This window comes from Balaenoptera musculus, chromosome 16, assembly GCF_009873245.2.
Source record: "Balaenoptera musculus isolate JJ_BM4_2016_0621 chromosome 16, mBalMus1.pri.v3, whole genome shotgun sequence".
Lineage (NCBI taxonomy): Eukaryota > Metazoa > Chordata > Mammalia > Artiodactyla > Balaenopteridae > Balaenoptera > Balaenoptera musculus.
This window is the reverse complement of record NC_045800.1, coordinates 4,637,156-4,657,203: the sequence shown is the minus strand read 5'-3', so window position 1 is coordinate 4,657,203 and position 20,048 is coordinate 4,637,156. Positions and strand designations below refer to the sequence as shown.

The 20,048-nt window shown below is 46.6% G+C and overlaps 1 protein-coding gene across 1 annotated transcript in view; it reads left to right on the top strand.

The window, feature by feature from the left end:
- Positions 1–11,146: 11,146 nt before the first annotated feature.
- The window catches only part of PTPRE (protein tyrosine phosphatase receptor type E), a 166,101-nt gene continuing 157,199 nt past the window's right edge, over positions 11,147–20,048 (top strand). The window contains exon 1 of the mRNA XM_036828477.1: positions 11,147–11,165. The gene's annotated coding sequence lies outside the window, so the exon portion shown is untranslated. The remainder of the gene's footprint in view (positions 11,166–20,048) is intronic.

Genomic DNA, 20,048 nt, shown 5'->3' with positions numbered 1-20,048 from the left:
CCTGGCACAGCAGACACTCAGCAAATATTTGTTGAATGAGTTATCGGGGATATATGCACAAATACTCCACTATTGTGGACATTTATGTTGCTCCAAACTTTAAATTATGATTGAAAAAGAACAATGCATGAACATCCTTCTAGATAAACCTGCATCTGTATCTCTGAATATTTCCTTGCTTAGATTTCTAGATGGGAGTCAAAGCATGTGAATGTTTTCTGAAACTGTTGCTATGCATTGCTAAGTTGCTCATCAGAAGAAGTTGTGCCAAGTTAACCACACACCCTTAACACAGTGAATGTGCATCTTTATCTTCACAGCGTTGCATATTATGGGGAAAACTAGTTTTTTCTACTTAAGTCTATTCATTTTAACTACATTTTTAGGGATAGGACAGAATTTCTGTAGTTATGTCCTTCTAGCCTTCTTCCAGTCTGAAAATAATTTTATATCATGATGCAAGCGTTATACATGCTCATTAGAAAACATATCAAATGGAACTCACAGAAAAAAGGAAGAGAGCAAATATAATTTAAAAATTCATCCTAAAAGAAATAACTGTGTTCATATTTGGGCAATGACTTTTATACCCATATTCTTATGCCCATACACGTTTATATTAAAATCAAGTTCTACTCCGTGTTCTATTTCGTAATCGTCTGTTAAAAATCTCAACAGTTTGTCATAGGACTCCCTTTCATGCCAATACATCAGGTTTACCATTGTGTGAAGTAATCAGAATTTATTTATACATATCCTTCTTGGTGGCCATTTTAGTTTTAAGAGTTTTTTATATGGTACATTCTGCATGTAAGTCCTTTACTAGATATATGTTTTGCGACTATTTTCTCCCAGTCTCTGGCTTATCTTTTCATATTCTTTGTAGTATCTTTTGAAGAGAAAAATTTTCTAATTTGGATGAAGTCTAAGTACCAATTGTTTTCATTTTGTGGATTGTGCTTTAAATGTCATATTTAAGAAATCTTTGCCTAACCCAAGATTGCAAAGGTATTTTTCTCCTATGCTCTCTTCTAGAAGTTTTATAATTTTAATTCTTACATTTACGGTTATTTGCTTATTTCGAGGTTTTTTTCTTAATATAGTATGAAGGAATGGCTGAGATTCATTCTTATACATGTGGGTATGCAATTGTTTAAGCTTGATTTCTTGAAAAGATTACCCTTTCCCTGATAGATTGTCTTGGCATGTGGCATCTTTGTTGAAAATCAGATGACCACACTGTGTGGGTCTCTTTCTGGGTTCTCTATTACAAAGTCTTTCTTCCCGGCTCTGTGTCAACTCCAGGAACTGTTTGTCACACTGCTTTCCGGTGGCTCTTTTCCTGTGACCTCAGGTGGCTTCCTCTCATCCTTTTGGACCAGCAACCAACCAAAGATTTGAGGGATCTCCCTGCAGACCTCTAGAGCTTGCCTGGGCAGCTATCTCTCTCCAAGACTCTGCACCACCAATTTTAGCCACTTTTGCTTCCCCAAACTCTGATCTCTTTCTCTTTGACTCCAGATGATTACTGGCTCTTCCTGGTTTCTTCTCTTGCACCATTGCCTATGAATTCCTCCTTGGAAACTCCCTGGTGCAGTGGTCAGTAAAACTTCATTTTTTTCTTTTCTTTCAGGAATTAAAGTCCTATTCTGCCTGATGTCCAGTGTCTAGAAACTCTTTTTTTATATATATAATTTTCTGTTTTATTACTGGAGGGCCAATCTGGTCCCTGTTCCTCCATCAGGGTCAGAAGAAGCAGTCAGCTTTTATTCTTGAATGATAGTGTGGCTGCTACATTTTCTTCCCCTCAAAATTTTGTGCATGTTACTCTGTTGTCTTTTGACATTGAATGTTGCTGTGGAAGAGTCTGAGGTCAGCTTTATTTCTTCTCTCTGATTGTGACTTTCTTATTCTGATAGCATAGTTATAAGAGCCTTTATTCATGAGATGCAGTAGCTGACCTGAATACATTTTGTATAGATTGTTCTGTATCATTTTTTTTTCTCATTCTTAGACTGTCTTTTCAATCTGTTCACTCAGTTCACGGCAGATACATTTTTTCTGTATCATATTTCTGAATTGTGAGCCCCATTTGCTGAAATCTTACCTTGAGACACATCAGTCATTCTTGGGTTGGGTTATCTTTGACCTCCACATCCACCATCTCTCTCTAATTGATTTGGTCTCTTTACCTTCTTCCTCTGCACTCACCATTACTTTCCTCTGTGGGGATAACTAGTCTTTCAGTCAAGTCTTTTTCTAGCTTATGTATTTAATCTGAAATTGTGTGGTTTGGAGTTTCAGTTCGTCTCTATTGTTTTATTATCTCATTATTCATTTCTTATTTTAATAAATTCTTCTTATTATAAGTCTTTACATAGCATAATACATGCAGAGGAAACTGTTCATTGGATTGTGTTTTCCCAACCCCAGAGGGTTTACTCTGTCTTTCTTTCCTTTGGCTGTATGTTTACATAGTCCCCTTGGCATTTCTTTTTATCTTGCTTATGCTTAACCTGGGCAGTTCTGTCCAACCATTGCTTTGTTCTAATACATTGTGAGTGATTTCCGCTGATATTCTTCTTACATTATCTGGGCTCACTTTGTCTTATCTTCACCAAGCTTCAGTTTTTGGCTGGATGACTTTCTTTCACTTTTTCCCCCGAATGCATCCAGGAGGAAAGAATGTACAGAGCTTTGACAAAATACCTAAATCAAGTTGACTTAAGCTCACATACGTTTCAGGTAAGTCCCATGCATAACCTGGTACAGGGCCTCAAACGAGGTCACCTGTCTTGTTCTCTTTCCTGGTTATGTTTCTTTTGGATCTGCTCCTGAGTTCATGGACTTTCATCCTTGTCCAGAACTTTTATCCTCTCAGCTTTAAGTTATTGCAAAAAACAATTATATGCCTCTACCCCAGAAATCTCTTGGCATTTTATTAGCTCTAAAGCTGTCACACACATACCTCCTAGAGTTGGGGGGAGGTGGTCTTGCTTTTGATTCATTTGAGTTTGGGGAGGCAGAATCTGTGATCTTGCTTCAAGTCAAGAACCTTTTCCAACTAGGTTTGGGAATCTCAGAGGGCTTGACATTGGGGACCATCTCCCCCTCTGTTAAGACTGAAAGATGTCCGGGGACTCCTCCAGGGGCAGGGGCTGCACGAAGTATGGGCTGAGATAGACAGAGCTGGGTGTGGCTGACAATAGAAAAGTGATGTCAGAGCCTGTGGTATAGAGGCTGCTGCAAATAGAGCACAGTCCGGAACACAAAGACTTCATAGACTGGAGAACAAGACCAAAATCTGGGATGAAGGTCATGTCAGCTCCTGGGCAGTGGCCCTGGCTCCAGACTTCCCACAATTCCATCATTCCAGCTCCACTGGTGCCATTTTTGACAGATGTGAATTCCCACCTCTAATTCCTTAATATTTTTTCTATATTCATATTTTTACAAATTAATTGGCTATGATACTATCTCCATTAGTCTACTTGTAATAAAATCTCAGATGATGTACCAATATGAAAATAAATACATGAAAATAAATATGCAACTCATATATGAAGTTTAAAAATGGCCGTTTTGTACTGTCTACCATATACAATCATCTCTTCCTTCCTCCACAGTATATCGTTACTAAAGGATTCTTGCTTTGGAAAGTGCTAGTCTAGCTGATAAAGCACTGGGACAAGCTGTTAGCTTTCTTGTTTATTTCTACAGTTTGAGGCTGCTGATTTCTTCTTTTGTTTGTCATGTGGGTTATTAAAGGTTAACATTTTTTTAAAATGGCAAGTATACATCTTACAGCACCTAGAACTCTAAAGAATATAACAGGATTTATTTTACTATTTTTAATTAATTCATGTACCTTTTCACTTTTGTTATAAACTGTATGTAGACTGTGTGTACTTTGGGATCATTTTAATAGAGAAGCTGCCTAGACATACTCATAATTTTCCATTAAAGAGGCAATTTAAAATTCTTTTAATTATTAATTTTTAAATTTTTTATTAAAGTATAGTTGATTTACAATGTTGTGTTAATTTCTGCTGTACAGCAAAGTGACTCAGTTATACACATATATATTCTTTTTCATATTCTTTTCCATTATGGTTTATTACAGGATATTGAATATGGTTCCCCGTGCTATACAGTAGGATCTTGTTGTTTATCCATCCTATATATAATAGTTTACATCTGCTAATCCCAACTCCCACTCCATCCCTCCCCCACCCCCTCCCCATTGGCAACCACAAGTCTGTTCTCTATGTTTATGAGTCTGTTTCTGTTTTGTAGATAAGTTCATTGTGTAGTATTTTAGGTTCCATATGTAACTGATATCATATGGTATTTATCTTTCAAACAGGCAATCTTTTAATACATAAAAGCCTTTCTTAACATTGCAATACTTCTGGAAATTAAACATTTAAGAACTAAATTTCTATCCTGCTTTAATAGCTGATAAGAAATAGCTGTCTATCTCCTATTTACCAAGAGACTTTCCTTGGTATCTCAGTGCTGTATTATATTCTATTACCAACATTTTTCCTCAATTCCTGAAGCAAATCAAAAGTATACACAAGGCAAAACCTAGGTGGATACTAAATCATTCCACAAGTAATAATGTTTTGTGGATTACAGACACGAATTTCATGGTGGAAAATAAAGAAATTGTCATTTCATTCTGCCAGAAATCCATTGAAGGTCTTCAAGTTTCTCAAAGAAGTTGAGGAAAAAATATACTTTTCCCAAAGCATAAACATTTATGATTTTTTGAGTGGGGAATAGGAGGGAATTCCATGCATCCCTTGAAGCAGATCTTGGAAGGTGCTGAATTGTTTTATTATTTGGCCTTCCAATGGTATTTACTCCAGTTTCTAGATGTCAGTTTACTTAAGGGATTGAATCAAACTTTCTTAATCATATAAGAAGAGAAGTAATTAATGCTATTTGTCATTACAGGTGGAATGGTAACTGCACTCATACTCACATAGTGAAAACTTATCTCCAAAGAATCACTCACACACACACACACACACACACACACACACACACACACATATTGCTCATCTATTTTAAAAAAAACAACCTGGATCCAGTGACCAAGAATTCTATATTCACACATATACTCATATACTTGAAATGACATATGAATGACATATGAACAAGGATATTCCACATAGCTGTTTTTGTATTAGAAAATGACTGGGAATAACCTATGTGGTCTACAACAGAAGCAGAGTTAAATACATTCTGGTGCAACCACATAGACTCCAGAGGCTAAAATGAACGAAGTAGGTCTATAAGTACTCGTATGGAAAAATACCCATATCTTGCAATTTAGTTAACAGAAAATTCATATATATACACACACAATACATATGTTTGCAAATGCCTAATATTCCTCTGGAAGATTAGACAAGAAACTGGTAACTAACTTTGTCTCAAAAAAGGCGAACTGGTTGTCTGGGGAACAAGGAAGCAAGGAGACATGTTTTTCATTATTTCACTTTTTGAACCTTTTTCATTTTGAGCCATGTATATGTGTTTCCTATTTTTTTTTAAGTATAAAGGTAACTGCTATTTAAATAACATAACCACACAACTTTACTAAACTAATTACAATTCTAAACAGCACATAACATAAAACGAATTGCCACACACACACACACATACACACACACATATATATACACATATATATTAGTTCATTCATTCAAAAATCATTCACTCTGCACCATTTAAGGTGCTTGATAGGAGCTAAAGATGCAAAAATGACTTAGACCAAGCCTTGGGGGAAGGGATCCATATAGATAATTACAAAACAATGCAATAAATATTTAAAATAAACGTAGGAAACCCTGTGTTAGCCATGACAAAGTAAGGATATCAAACTTATCTTCCCGCCACATAAAAGTGTATAAAACTGGAAAAACACACATGGTAAAGTTTTTTCGTTTTTGTTTTGTTTTGTTTGTTTTGATCAATGGAAGGCTGTGATCCTTGAAAGAAAGGAAACATATGAGATGATTACAACATTAACCCCAGCATTCTGCCTGGGAAGTTTTCTAAACTGCAGCACAGAGAAGTAAAGCCCAAAGAGACAGCAGCTTTGTGTCTGAGTAGAGGAACAGAAATCAAAGTTTGTGGCTACTGGGGAGGCTGAAATGTGTGAGACGGGGTGCCAAAGCAGAATAAATCTGTGCAGAAAAGAAGTTCTAGAGGTCTGCATAAGAATTCCTGAAGTCTTCCATAGAATACTAACTTGTACATTATCAGGATGAAACTTCAGTGAAGTCTGTCATAAAACTGGGGCTACCCTCACCTATAAGAATTTCTACAGACTTATTCTAACAAAAGATCAACCAATCTAAACTCTCAGGAATGTTGCATCCTGCAAACGATAAAAAAAAAAAAAAATTAGACCTGCAAAGGAGCAGGAAAATAATCAGGACAAAAAAACTCAATAGAGGCACAATCAAAGATGACATAGATGTTAAAATTAGCCAAGAACTTAGAAGTGCTATAATGAATATATTCAAGGATTTAATGGAAAAGCTGAATACAATAAACAAACATATGAAGAAACTTGGCAGAGAAATAAAAATTAGTTTTAAAACAACCAAATAAAAATTCTATGACCTAAAAATACAATATCTGAATGAAAATTTCACTGGGTGGACTTCAGAGAAGATTAAGCTCTGTAAAAGAAAAGATTAGCAAGCTTAAATATATAGCAATAAAAACTAGGCAAACTGAAATACAGAGGGAAAAAATGGCTTAAAAGTTTAAAGAGCTTCAGTGACTTATGGGACAATATTAGGATATGCCATGTACATATAAATGAAGTCCCAGAAATGAGGGCAGACAGAAAACATTTTTGAAGAAATAATGGCTGAAAAGTTCCCAAATCTGATGAAAACTATAAACTGATATTATAAACTATATTATATACATTATGAGCCAAGAAGTACAACTAATCCCAAGTGTGATAGAGACAAAGAAAACTGCACTAAGACATATTTTAATCAAATTTTTAAAAAAACCAATGAGAAAATCTTTGAAGCAATGAGAGAAAAAAGATACATTACCTAAATTACTGATATAGGTAATAAAGCATGAACCTCAAAGAGGTTTTGCTGTGTGAAAGAAGCTAGAAATAAAAAAGTATATTCTGTACGATTCCATTTATACGAAGATCTAGATCAGGTTAAACTATCTATGGTAATAGACATCAGAACAGGTGCTGCCTTTAGCAGGAGTGGGAGATTTTCTGGGAAGAGGCATGAGAGAACTTTTTGGGGTGATGTAAATGTTCAATATCTTGATAGATGCATTTGTCTTTATTTATTAAACTGTACATTTAGGATCTCTATAATACATGATATATTATTCAACAATGAAAAGTAATCCAAGAAAAAAAGGGTAAAGGAAAATTCCAGCAAAGGGTCTGTCCTCATGATTTCACTGGTTAGTAAATGTTAATACTTGGGCATAACTTGGGAAAAGAGGAGGGAGAAGGGTAGATGGGTAATGTAAAAATGGAAACTTCTGGATCCACTAGAGTTACTCATTCTGGCACATTCTAGAGATTGGAATAGCCGTCCATCCTGAGTTTTCTCTATGTGGGGACAGGTCTTGAAATCAGTCTTCCTGGGCTTCCATGGTGGCACAGTGGATAAGAATCTGCCTGCCAATGCAGGGGACACGGGTTCGATCCCTGGTCCGGGAAGATCCCACATGCCGCAGAGCAACTAAGCCCGTGCGCCGCAACTACTGAAGCCCGCGCACCTAGAGCCCATGCTCCGCAACAAGAGAAGGCACTGCAATGAGAAGCCCGCGCACCGCAAGGAAGAGTAGCCCCCGCTCTCTGCAACTAGAGAAAGCCCGCGCGCAGCAATGAAGACCCAATGCAGCCAAAAATAAATAAGTAAATAAATAAATAAAAATTAAAGAAAAAAAAAACCAGTCTCCCTCCCTTGCCCTGCTCTGTAGCCAATAGTCACCAAAACCGTCTGATTTTATCTCCTAAATTTGAGCAATTTTATGTTAATATTTCTGGACAATGTTTAAAAGCAAACTCTGATTTCTCTCTACATACCAATTTTGCCTTTTTTGCTTATTCTTCTAGAGACCATTTCTGTCCTCAGCATTTTAACTTTGATTGGCATCTGTTGAACCCTTAAAGCATGACGGGCATTATCTGGGTTACTGCAGAGAAATCCAAAGGCCCGGTCCTCCAGTAAAATGGAAGACGAGACACATAACTACAGTTAACATTACCAGTCACAGGAAAACTGCCTCCAGCTGCGTTTTAAAGGAAAGGAGCTGCATGGCTTGGTGAAGAGGAGGAGGTGAGAGACAGGTGGGAGGATGGCGTATGTGAAACCGATGGTGGTTTAAACAGGAAGTGCGTCAGGGGCTAAAGAGGAAGCTGTGGAGGTAAGAAGGGCCATGTCCTGGGGTCATAAAAGATGAGAGTACGTAGGTGTTCAGGATGGCAAGAGGCTGCGGGTGGTCCTCAGAGCCTAGGAGGGGAATAAGGGAACTGATTCTGACGTCAGGAGGGGCCTTGAGCCCATGAGAGGTAGAGGGAAGATGGATGTGGAGGATCCAGGGGCTTCCGAATGGGAATCAGCACAACCCTGGATCGATGTCTCCGACAACACACTCTTGTACGACGATGATGAATGTCTTTAGACCTCAGAGGTTGAGGGATATTGCTTAATTCTGGGAAGAATCGCGGGGGTCCAGCAGAGAGGATCTCACCCGGAGAGAGGCACCATCTGCCCCTCATCATGTTCCCCAGCTGCTGACTTTCCAACAGCAGATGTCTGACAAGGGCAACTTGTTTTTCTCTTCTTGCATCACAGTCTCTGCCTCTGCAGCCCTGCAGGGTTAACAAGCAAAACTGTGCTCATCAGAGTTTGAAGTGATTGCCTCCTGTACAGAAGGCTGGCTCTGGAGGCCACCACGCAGGGATATTGACAGCTGGCTGGAGTCACTGGGCTACCTAAGCCCCACCTGACCGGGGCTGTTCCCCCAGGGCGCGCTCAGGAGGGAGCCGCCCACCTGCTGGTCTCCAGGGTGACCGGGCTGCCTGGCGCTGGGGCTGGCGCCCCTCCTCTGTTCTGTCAGCCCACAGGCTTTTATTGGGCACCTCCTGGCTATCCTGTTGCGTCAGGAGCTGGAGATGGAGAGGTGATGGGGAGAGGCATAGCGTGGACTGTCTTGGAGCTCACAGCCCAGAGAGAGGGGGAAGGAGGGGGCCATGACTGACACCCTACAAGTGAATGCACCTGGTGAGAGAGGAGCCGAGGGGAGGGGCACAGGGTGATTTTCCAGAGGCAGTCAGGAAGAAGGTGCAGGCCAGGTACCAAGGAGGGGAGTCTCAGGTGGGAAGAGCTGGGCTCTGACCCTGAGAGAAGGACCTGGGGGCTGGAGCCCAGGGAACGGGGTGAGGGGCTCAGGAGCAGCTGAGACGTCAGGCAGAGCCTCGCACGAGTTTGGATTTTATTCGGAACGGAGGTTTTTAAGCAGAGGGCTGGCAGGACCTGGTTCCATTTGTAGGGGTCCTCCTGGATGGTGTGCTTAGAATGGATTGCCTAAAAAACAGTGAGTCAGAAGTTGGCGGACCACTGCAGTCATCAGATGAAGGCAGTGGAGTGGGGAGGAGGGGCACATTCAAGAGGCACTTTGGAGCTAGACAGGAAGTAGACGTAGGGATGGATTAGAGGTGGGAGGGCAGGTGGAGACAGGATGCCTGCCGAGAAGCAGAGTCAGAGCAAGAGTTGGGTCTGCCATGGTAGACAACCAGGAGGATCAGAGCCTGGAGGAGACCACCAGACGGGCTGTGCTTTTCTGGAGCTCCCTGCGTAGACATGGTATTTAAAGTCCTGGCGCTGGACAAGATCCCCCAGGGACAGCATGGACAGGGCAAGGCAAGAAAGCTGAGTTCAAGTTCTCCACTCTTTGAGCCCTCTTTACACCCTGTGGAAGGGAAGTTGCATTGTGGATGGTCTCAGCCAATAGGTGGCCATCCTCCTCAGCCTTTGGGGTCTACAGCTCTGTCCAGAACAGGTCCCAAGTGTCCCAGAAGGTGGTCTGCTGGCTACTGATACAAGGTGGGGTGACATACCCTGAATATCACCTTCTCACCATTGGCTCCTTCATTCACAAGCCATAATGAGTGAGGTCCCTGCAACAGGGATGCACTATCCTTCATGAGGGCGGGGGCCTTGGACCAACGTGGAGGGCACAGCAGGAAGGCTCAGAACCAAGATGAGACGACACGTATCCTTTCTGCCCTTCCCCATGGACTCTCCTTTACTCTGAAACCTCCCTAAACAGATTGCAAGAGGTCACCTGGAAAGCTGTCCCCCAGAACAGCCGGTCCAGACCCCTCTGGCAGTCGCTCTTCCTCCTGCGTGTGCTGGATATTGCCCTAACGACAAGTAAGCCCTTTTCAACATCCACCAAGTGGCCACCCTTATTCCCGCTTTACAGAGGAAGATACCAGCTCAGGAGATTTCCCGGCTCTCCCTACTTCTCCGAACCAGAGGCAGTACAGGGTGCCTGCCCTCTGCTCTCCTGGACCGATTGCATGGCCCAGAGCTGGCGCCCAGCCACGCCGCTTCCTGGTGTCCAGGGCCAAGGCTGGGTAGCAAGGGCCTTTCCCGCTCGTAAAAGTGGCTGTCACACCCTGACCCCCTACATGATGCCTGGGTCCCGGCCAGGGTCTCCGCGTGGGGCTCCAGCCTGGGTTAACAACGTCCAGGCTGGCCGGGTCCCTGCCGGGCGCCGGCCATCCCTGCGGGGCGGAGCCGCGGCCTCAGGTGGGGCGGGCGCCGGGTGCGCTCCCCGCGCCGGACACCAGGCGTCGCCCCCGCTCCTCGCGGCGCCGGGCCCGCCCCCGCCCCCGCCGCGGAGCCCGAGCCGAGCGGCGCGGAGGAGCAGCGGGAGCGGCCGGACAAATTTCCTGCTCGGCTGCGGGCGGCGCGGGTGCGGCGGCGCCCGGACCCCGCGGCCTCCGCGCGTCCCCACGACCGTCCTGCGCGCCCGGCGGGGACGGCGGGGCGCCCCGGAGGGCGGCGGGCGGGCGCCCGGGAGATGCGGAGCCGCCGCGGCGGCGGCGGGATCGGCGCGACCGGACCGGCGCCCCCGAGGTGAGTGCGCGCGGGTTGCGGGCCGGGGGCCGCGCGCCCGGGGCGGCCGGAGCAGGCCGGGGACGCCGCCTCGGCCGCCGCCGCGGGAGGGGCCGCGCCGGGGTGCCGGGTCCCCGAGCCCGGTCCCTGCCGGCCCGCGGCGCGCCCGGCGCCAGCGTCAAGGGACCGCGCGACCCCGGCCCTCGGACCCCGGGCCCCCGCAGCCCAACTTGGCGACCAGGTTGGCAGCTCTCGCGCTCCCTCTGGGTAAACGGACCGGAGGAGCGTGTGTGTCTGCGGGTGGCGACGGCGCTGGGGGGACGGCGACAGGGAGCACGCGTGTGAAAGCAGGCGAGACCCAGAGCGGGTGACAAGCGGGTGACTTGGGGGCTGCCGCACGCAGGGGGTCGAGACGAGACGGGCGCCTTTGGAGGAAGCGACTCCGAGTTGCAGCAACTCCGGGAGGGGCGTGGGCTGCTGTCCAGGCGCCCTTTGCCTTCCCAGGGAGGGGAGCGGAGTGGGATGCCGCTGGGGGCTCAGAGATGCGGCAGGGAGTGCGGGGGACGTGGGCCGGCCCCGCTGGCCCAGGCCGGCCCGCGGCGTCAGCGGGGTGACCTGTCAGAGTTCCTGGGCCAGAGGGCAGCGCAACGCCAAGCCCGCGGGCTCCCCGGGACCATCTGGGAAAGGCCGGGCAACCCCTAGGATGGAGAGGCATAGCCAAGCCCTGAGTGATTGTGCTGGACTTGACCTAAATTCCTTCCTGGCGTGGCAAACCCTTCTAGAAAGGTGAAACAATTATACTGGCAGAATTGTGATATCGATCTGTCTCGGAAGAGGACCTCTCTACCAGAGTTTCAACCCAGGAAACTCAAGGAAAGAGGAATCCGGCTCTGTGTGTGCTTGTATTCTAGAGTGAAAGGTAGTAGAACTGGATCAAAACCGGCGAAGGCTGGTCACATGTTTCAGAAGTCCCTGGGCCCACGTCCAGCCAGCTCCTGACCCCCGGTGCCTCTTGACCCAGGGTCCCTGGAGGTCTTTGTGTCTGAAAGGTCAGTGAAATCCTGCCTCTGCAAAATAGACTCATGCCCATATAAACTGTGGCAGGGAGAGGGGATAAAGGGAGGCCGTGCCTTTTCAGAATCAGAGCTCTCAGCCAAAGGAGGGTGTGAAAGGGTGGGTGCCGGTGGCCCAGGCTGGCTCCTGACTGCCATGGTCACACATCCTTCGTGGTATGGGGCAGAGCTCTGTGTGCGAATAGGACTGAGGTCTGGGCTTTCTGAACACAGGCTCTAAGCCTTCGGGGAGCAAAGGGCCAGGTGGTGACATGAAACAGGCCCTTCCCCGACGAGACACTGCCTCTGACCGTGACCTCAGGGGCTGAGGTCTTTGTTCATCGGTGTTAGTGATGCCTGTGAACCAGCAACTGCCCCTCCCCTCCCCCCAAAATCCCCAGACTTTCCATGTGTCAGCGAGACCTAAGAGCTAGATTTGTCCCTGTAGAAGGCCAGGTCGTTAGATGGATCCAGACGGTTTTAGATTTAAAGCCATACCTACTTAGCGCCCCCAGCCAAGTGAGTTGTGGGCAGTGGTTGAGGAAGTTCAGTTTACTGTCACTGTGAGGCCTCCCGGGAGACCGCTGTGGAGGCACAGAGGGAATGCGAAGCGTTGTGGTCAGGTCCACAAGCCCTGCACGGGGGCCACTTCTCACTGCTGTGGAGGGACGCCTGGCCCCGAGATGGCCTGGGTCAGTGCCTCCAAGGAAGCCTGCAGAAGCCCCCCGGAGCTCTGCGTCCTCGCGCTTTATCCCTTCCCGTCCAGGGTTGTGTGCGTGTGCGAATCCTCCACCCCTGAGAGCGGCTGCAGCAGCCGTAGGATGGGGGTCCGGGGTCCGCAGAGGGGGCGTATTGAAGGTGGATGTGTGAGGGGCTGACAGCGCTCGGTGGTTGGTGAGCAGTGAAGCTGGAACGTGAAGGTGGGTCTCCTTTGAACTGTGCCCCCGTTGGTCCACTGGTCTCTCCTCCTGCTGCCATCATCCCAGTCCAAGCCATCCCCCTTTTAGCAAAACCCCCTCCTTCCAGGTCAGAGGCACGTCCTAGCCCAGACCAGTCCTCTGCGATTCCCAGGCTCAGGTGCCCACTCTACCTTTCTTCTGGGATGTCAAACGCCCCCAACTCAACATGTCCCAAATCAAACTTGTGAACTCCCCTGACCCAGCCCAACACTTTCCTGATGTTTTCTTTATCCGTCTGATCACACCAGCCTCCACCCTGCTGTGGAAAGACAGGCTGGCTTGTCGTTTCCCCGAGGACCATACTGTGTCCTCCGTGCCCAGCCAGGCAGGTACCTGACAGGAGGCTCTGATAGCTATCATTGGACGAATCGAAACGTTTTAGGAGCGCATCTGCGGATGTAGGGGACTCTGTGTCTCTTTAGGGGATGTCCGTTGTGGTTGATAGGCAGAGCCACTCTTTTTTTTTTTTTTTTTTTTTAATGTGATTGAACTGGATCCTGGAGAGATAAGAGAGGTCTGTCTAGGGACCACATTGACAGTGCTTCTGGAGATGCCCGACATACTTGCTAAAATGACTGTCTGACCTGGACCAGAGCGACCCCAGATGACTTCCCAAGGAGGCGGGTTGGAGATCAGTCAGGAGCCCCATGGACGCCAGCCTCCGTTCCTTTATTTGACATGTCTTTTTCATTTATAATGTTTGAGTTACACTTACAGAGGTTCTGCTGTCAAAACAAGAACAAATATATCCATTAGGATAAAGACTGGCCTTCTTAATATTTGATTATCACTAGGAAGAAACTGCGTGTTCCAAGATCGCCTTCAGCACTTCTCTTGGCGTGCCGTCTCCTAGTGCAGCGATGGCTCTGTGCTCCCTGAAGGCGCCCCTATGCTTTCCAGAGTGTCAGGGATGGAGCCCGCCCAGCCCCTACTCTGAATCTCCTTCCCCTTTATCTCCATCTTCGGGACTCCTACTCATACCTCAAGGCCCACTTCAAATGCCTGTCTCCACAGAGCCTTCCTAATCCCTCTCCATAAGAGATATCTCTCTTCCTTTTAGTTCTGCAGAAGGTTACCTGTCCTGAAGCAGCTATGAGAATCTATTTTGATTTCCAGTTGACTTGTTTATCTCCTCTCCCAGGTCATTTGTGTTTTCAGGGTGGAAGGTATGTCTCTGAGAGCCTGGACTTTGGGTTCAGGTATGGATTCAAATCCTGGTTCTGGTATGACCTTGGCTGAGTTATTCGAGATTCATGCCTCAGTGTTCTCTCCTCTAGAATGGGAATGATAATCTCTACTTCACGGGACTGTTGTGAGAGTGACGGTTGATGCATATAAAGTACCAGGCACATGGCTGGCGCTCCGTAAATTGTGGTTATTAGTCCCCTCCAATACCCGAGGCTGTGTATTGCATGCAGTAAGAAACAGTGATGTTTGAATGAATAAATGAATAAGCTCAGAATCCACATGAGTAGATAGATACCTTTTGTGTGCCTTCCACAGTGCTAGATCAAATCAATACGGTGGGACATGCCAGTTAACTTTATTTTTTGCGTGATAATTTGAAAGATGATGTAAAATTTGCGTGATTAAGTATTTTAATCTGTGCTCCCTGAACAAATCCATTCTTTAACACACGCCAGTGACTCTTCAATGTTCGAATGATCTGGTAGGCGGAGATGCAGTGTTTTATGTGCATTAGCCTGGGTTCATGGGCTGGATTAAACCAGGCTGTGTGCCAGATGCAAGTGAGCCAAACCGGCATCGAGAAGTGGTGTGGTCTAGAACCAGCGTGGCCCCAGGGTCAAGAGAATGGCTTCTAGACTAGAAAACAAAGCCTATGAAACTGTGGACTGCCCCCCAAACCCTCAGAACTTCACTTTTCTTACCTCCAAAGAGAGACGTGTGGCACCGGGCCACCTCTGAGCCCCTCCTAACCCCAGTGTGCTGATCGATTTCACCCATCCACGCTGGTCCAGGCGGTGCTGCCGACCGCACGCCCGGCTGCATCCACAGCTGGGCGGCCTCCCGTTCCCGGTTCATCACAGGGGCCACATCCTCTCTGCGCTGGGTACCAGATCTACCCAGAGTAGGATTAGGCTCATGGGTATATTGAGAATGGTGTTAGTTTTACATGCTGACCCCAGACATACCGAAAGGCTTTTTTTGGAGAGTTAACTTCTCACTGTTCTGTCACTTGGGTTTTTCTCCAAAAGCAGAGTGCTGGATAACATTCTAGATGGTTGGAGTTTTAGATCAGCTGCACCGGAGGAAAACAGGTTTCCTTGAGTTTTACTAAATCCTCCAACAGATAGGCAGGTGTACAGTTGTGGGGCTGGGGGAGCGTCTGCCGGATTCAGGCTGGGAGACCCCTAGTTTGGGGATTACCAAGCTGGCTTCCTTTTCTTCTCTCCGTCTGGCTGCCGTTCCCCAAACCTTGTCCATCAAGTGCTGCCCCAGGTGTTCTACCTGGGGAGTTTTGATGTGGTTCGCAGCCTCTTTGAACTCACACGGCTCCCGGCCCAGAGCCAGAAATGTGAGCCTGATGTCTTTCTTTCAGTTGTGCAGATACTTCAAAGGAGTTGTCAAAGCTTACGAAATAAAAAATGTTAGCAATATCTTTCAGAAAAACAAACATACCCTTTTATATTGATTCCCAGCGAAATAAGAAGCAAGTAAATATATTTTTTTAATGTGTGTTTTTACATAGGTTTCATGTATAATCAAGAGTATACTGGATGCGAGATCCAAAAAGGTGACAACGTTTTCTTTCTCCCTGAAACAAATATAAACTCCAGCAGGGGACAGAGGAGAGTTTGAAGGAAAAAAATGATCCTTGGTTATGTGCTAAAAACATATGTGCTGAAGCGTTTTGGGCAGGTGTTTTGCTGTTCTGTTTATTGGGTGGGGAATGAAGAATTGATAGGAAAACTTGTCTGGACCCCAAGCCTGGGTTCCAGCAACGCTAAGTATGATCTGGCAGAAAGGCTCATGCGGGAACGAGTGTTCAGCGTTCAGCCACGCTCCCCGGCAGGTGCCCTGGCTGCGTCATGCTCTCCAGGGATGCTGGCTTGCTCGCCAGGTGCCTGGAGCTCACAGGGCACCCAGGCTTCCAAGAGAAGTGGAAAGTGGAGGAGTGGAGGGAGGGGAGGAAGTGACAGACCCGAGTGTGAGCTGTCGGCCCCGGGCAGGGGAGGAGGCTGTATGCATAGGACTCCCCCAGCTGTGATTTTACCCTGTCTGAGAACCAGCAGTGGATCTAAGCCCCGGGCTTTGCTTTTCACTGGCAGGTGCCCAGCCCAGGACTCAGAGCACAGACTTCGGAGCAGAGGGATGGGGTCAGGCTGGGGCTCTTGACACTGAGGCTCTGGGCAAGTGACTTACTGTCTCCCAGTGTGATCCCTCCTCTTTCTGATGGGGACAATGACACTTCCCAAACAGGGCTGTTATGTGGATGGATTGAGGTCACGTATAGAGAGCACGGCCTCCTGCTTACCAGACGGTCACTGGTACAGCTATCATGTCCAGGAGTCCAGGGGCGACAGGACCAGCATCAAAGGCTCGAGATGATCTGAGCTCTGATTTCTGCTCAGCTACACTTGCTTTGTCCTCAAAGCAAGTCACTCCATTTCCATTCTGTAAACACAGGCAGTTTTGGTTATTAATGTCCTTAAATCTATTTGGTCGTTTCCAGCTGAACGTTAGTCAACGATTTTTGTACTAGGGAGCAAATTACTTCCATTTTTCTTCTCAGCTAAGATTTTTGTATGTCCTGTCGCCTAGCTACTTGGTTACAATGTGTTATTCTGAGTGACCTTTGTACTCAGCCTTGTTATTTTGTTTCTGACCCCAAAAGGACTTGGCGTTTTCAGGCTGTGTCCCAGGGATGGTGCTTCCGTGGGTCTGCTCCGCTGAGTTCAGCAGACTTGGCCTTGACTCCTTTGTCAATACGCACGAGTGCCGGGGGTGGGAGCCCGCTGGGGCAGAGCCCGGCCGGTGCCACCTCCTGTCCCAGCAGGTACCCCGTTAAACTGTGGGAGCTCCGGCCTCCCTTTCTTCCTCTCCGGTTCAAAAGGCTGGCCTCAAAGGGGGACACCCACCTACATGATTTGATGTCACAGCCCTGGGGCCTCCCCTCCCTCACTCACCAGTCTGGCTGGATTCTTGTCACGGGATAAAGCTTTTCTCTGGTCGTTTGAGATATGCTATGGCTCAGAGAGGCTTTGAGGGCTTTGAGGACACCAGTGGTCAGTTTTTCCTACGTCACAATTTTTCCCAGGGCTGGCCTGCTCTTAGCCATTTTATACTAATCCACTTGTTACAAAACAGGGAGACTATCAAGATACTAAGCTTTTTATCTTCTAATGATTGTCATCTGAGGAGACCTCCAAATTTTTCATTCCAGAATGGGAGCCCTGGATCCTAGTACCTGTAGGCAAGAGTTAAGGACCAAGGCATAGCCTGAGACGATTTCAGAGAGCAAGGGGGTGACCTGTCACTTCCATTAGGGCACGGAGCTAACAGTTAGACCCAAAGACACTGCATCTCAGAAGCAGAAGCTCTCTCAACAATTCCAGGGGAACAGGGGTAGGGAATCAATATGAATTAACAAAAAGTCAGGATATTTGTATCCTTTTATGACATTCAGGGATTTACAGTAACTCAGTCTGGGCTCACAAAATGTTGCCTTAGGGCACTTGCTTTAATGACTAGAAAACACATAAATGCTCTTTCAAAGAGATTAAAATACTTCAGCTTCTTAAACATGTAAAAATAAACCCATCTTAGTTGCACTATGACATTGGCTAATCAAAAGAAACTCTCCTTTGCAACCACATTATTTCAAGTCATCTCAAAACCTGCCTGGTTACTAATAAAAGTATTCCTTGTAATGAACGCTTTTCTTCAGTAGGTGGTTTTTCTGGCTCTGAAAGTGGCCTTAGTTTTATAAACAGCCCAACACTTAAGTCCTGGACATCAAAATGCTTTGAAACAGTCACCCCGTCCTTCAAGTTCAAATACAGTTGACTCAGCACTGTCTTCTCCTGAGCTTCTGGCAGCACTTCATTAAGTGCATCAGTAATTCAATAAATTACTTTTCGCCAGTGTTGCGAACATCAGCTAAAGTTCAGTCATCTGTTGGAGATGGTATCAGTCTGCTCATTTAAATTCCTTTGAGCAAAGTCCTGATTTTGGCCCAACATAATATAAAAATGCAAGAGCCAGAAATTTAATAATTTTGCACAGAATTGGGCCAAGCTAGGCCTATTCTTAGCCGGCCAGTGATATTCTTTCAAAGGATATTTCTTGGTTTTAATCAAATGTGGGTTGTATTTAAAAGAGTCTGTAAGGTCGTATAGAAGGGACAAATGGGGATTTAAACATTTATTGCATATCTACGATATACTTGCACTGGGCTTAACACTGGTGTTACAAAAAGTCACAGTGCCTGTTCTGTGGGTGCCCCACACCCATAGGAGGGCAAAATCCATCATTTCCAGGGCATATATAATGCAAAGGTGGATGCAGAGGTGGAACAGAGCTGTCAAGAGGGGCATTTGAAGCAGGGGCCTGGAAGGGCTTCACCAAATAGAGCAGGCTTCGTTTTCAAGGATGTTTTCTTGGCAGCCAACAGGGCTAGAACATTCCAGACAGAGGGGCCTCCGTGTGCTTGCCCAGCGGTGAAAAGTAGCGTGACCTGTCTGAGGAACAGCGGGTATCTGAGTGCAGCTAAAGCCCAGGGATGATGAGACTGGGACAAGGCATGGAAAAGCTTGGGATTCTCCAGACACTTCTAAGAGTCTGGGTTCTGTGTGATGGCCCAGCAGTTCTCAACCTGTTTGAGCTCATGTCCTCCTTTGAGATTCTGAGGAAGACTATAGACTCATCCTGCAGAAAAATGCATGTGTCGACAGTTTGTTTGTTTTTACAGTTTCACGAGTCTTGCCTGACCAAGGCCCTGAGGTTTTTGGCTAGGAAGACTGCTTTGCACCTGGGCCAGATTAAGGGACGACGATAAGACCAGATTGTAGGCTGAGTTGGAGGTGCCTTTGGCGGGGAGCCAAGGAATTTGGTGACTAGAGGCAGGTGATTCTACTAGGGAGAGTCTGCCCAACGCGGCTTGAGGACAGTTTTCCATCTTGAAACTGGTAATGACAATGTTTGTGCATCACCCTGCTAACTGTTCATCTTTCTTTTTATGAGAAATTTGGTTACAGCGTACATTGTACGTGGGGGACTGGACAGTATTCCTAATAAAATAACATGAAATAGGTCATTTAATGGTGGCTGTTGTCATCAGAGAAGCCGGCTCAGAGGAATTGTGGTAGGAAGGGCTCATGAACCTGCATGTGGCTACCGTTGGCCTCTGACAGGTATAGACTGGGAGTCACCCCACTCTCTCCCTGCACCCAGGACTCTTGCCTTGCAGACCTCAGTCTAGCTTGCTGCATCACATTTTAAGTTTCCTGTTTAAGTGGAGAAAAGCCAGATTTGAAGCAATGACGTTTATTAAAGGAGTGGAACACAGCAGCTGGGGGAGAGGCTCAAAGAATCATGGTCACTTACGCAAACCAAATCTGAGGGGTGCTTAATGCAGCTGGCCCGCCCCAGCTGGTCAGCATCCTGGCAGTTGTAAGAGAGGAAAGACGCTCGCTTCCAAGAGCGAAGAAGGCCGGCTGCCCCCGAGGAAGAGCTTCTGACAGAGGTTGAGCGCCTTTGCCGATTTCTCAGCCAGCCGGAGTGAGAACCTTCCCTGTAGATTTCCATGAACTGGCCCAACTGGGAAACTCAAGTTCTGTCTTCCATGCCGGGGGAGGGGAGTTTTCCTGAGGGCTCCTTGGGCTGTAAAACACCCTTCAAAGTCACGGAGGTCAGGAATGATGGTGAGGCCC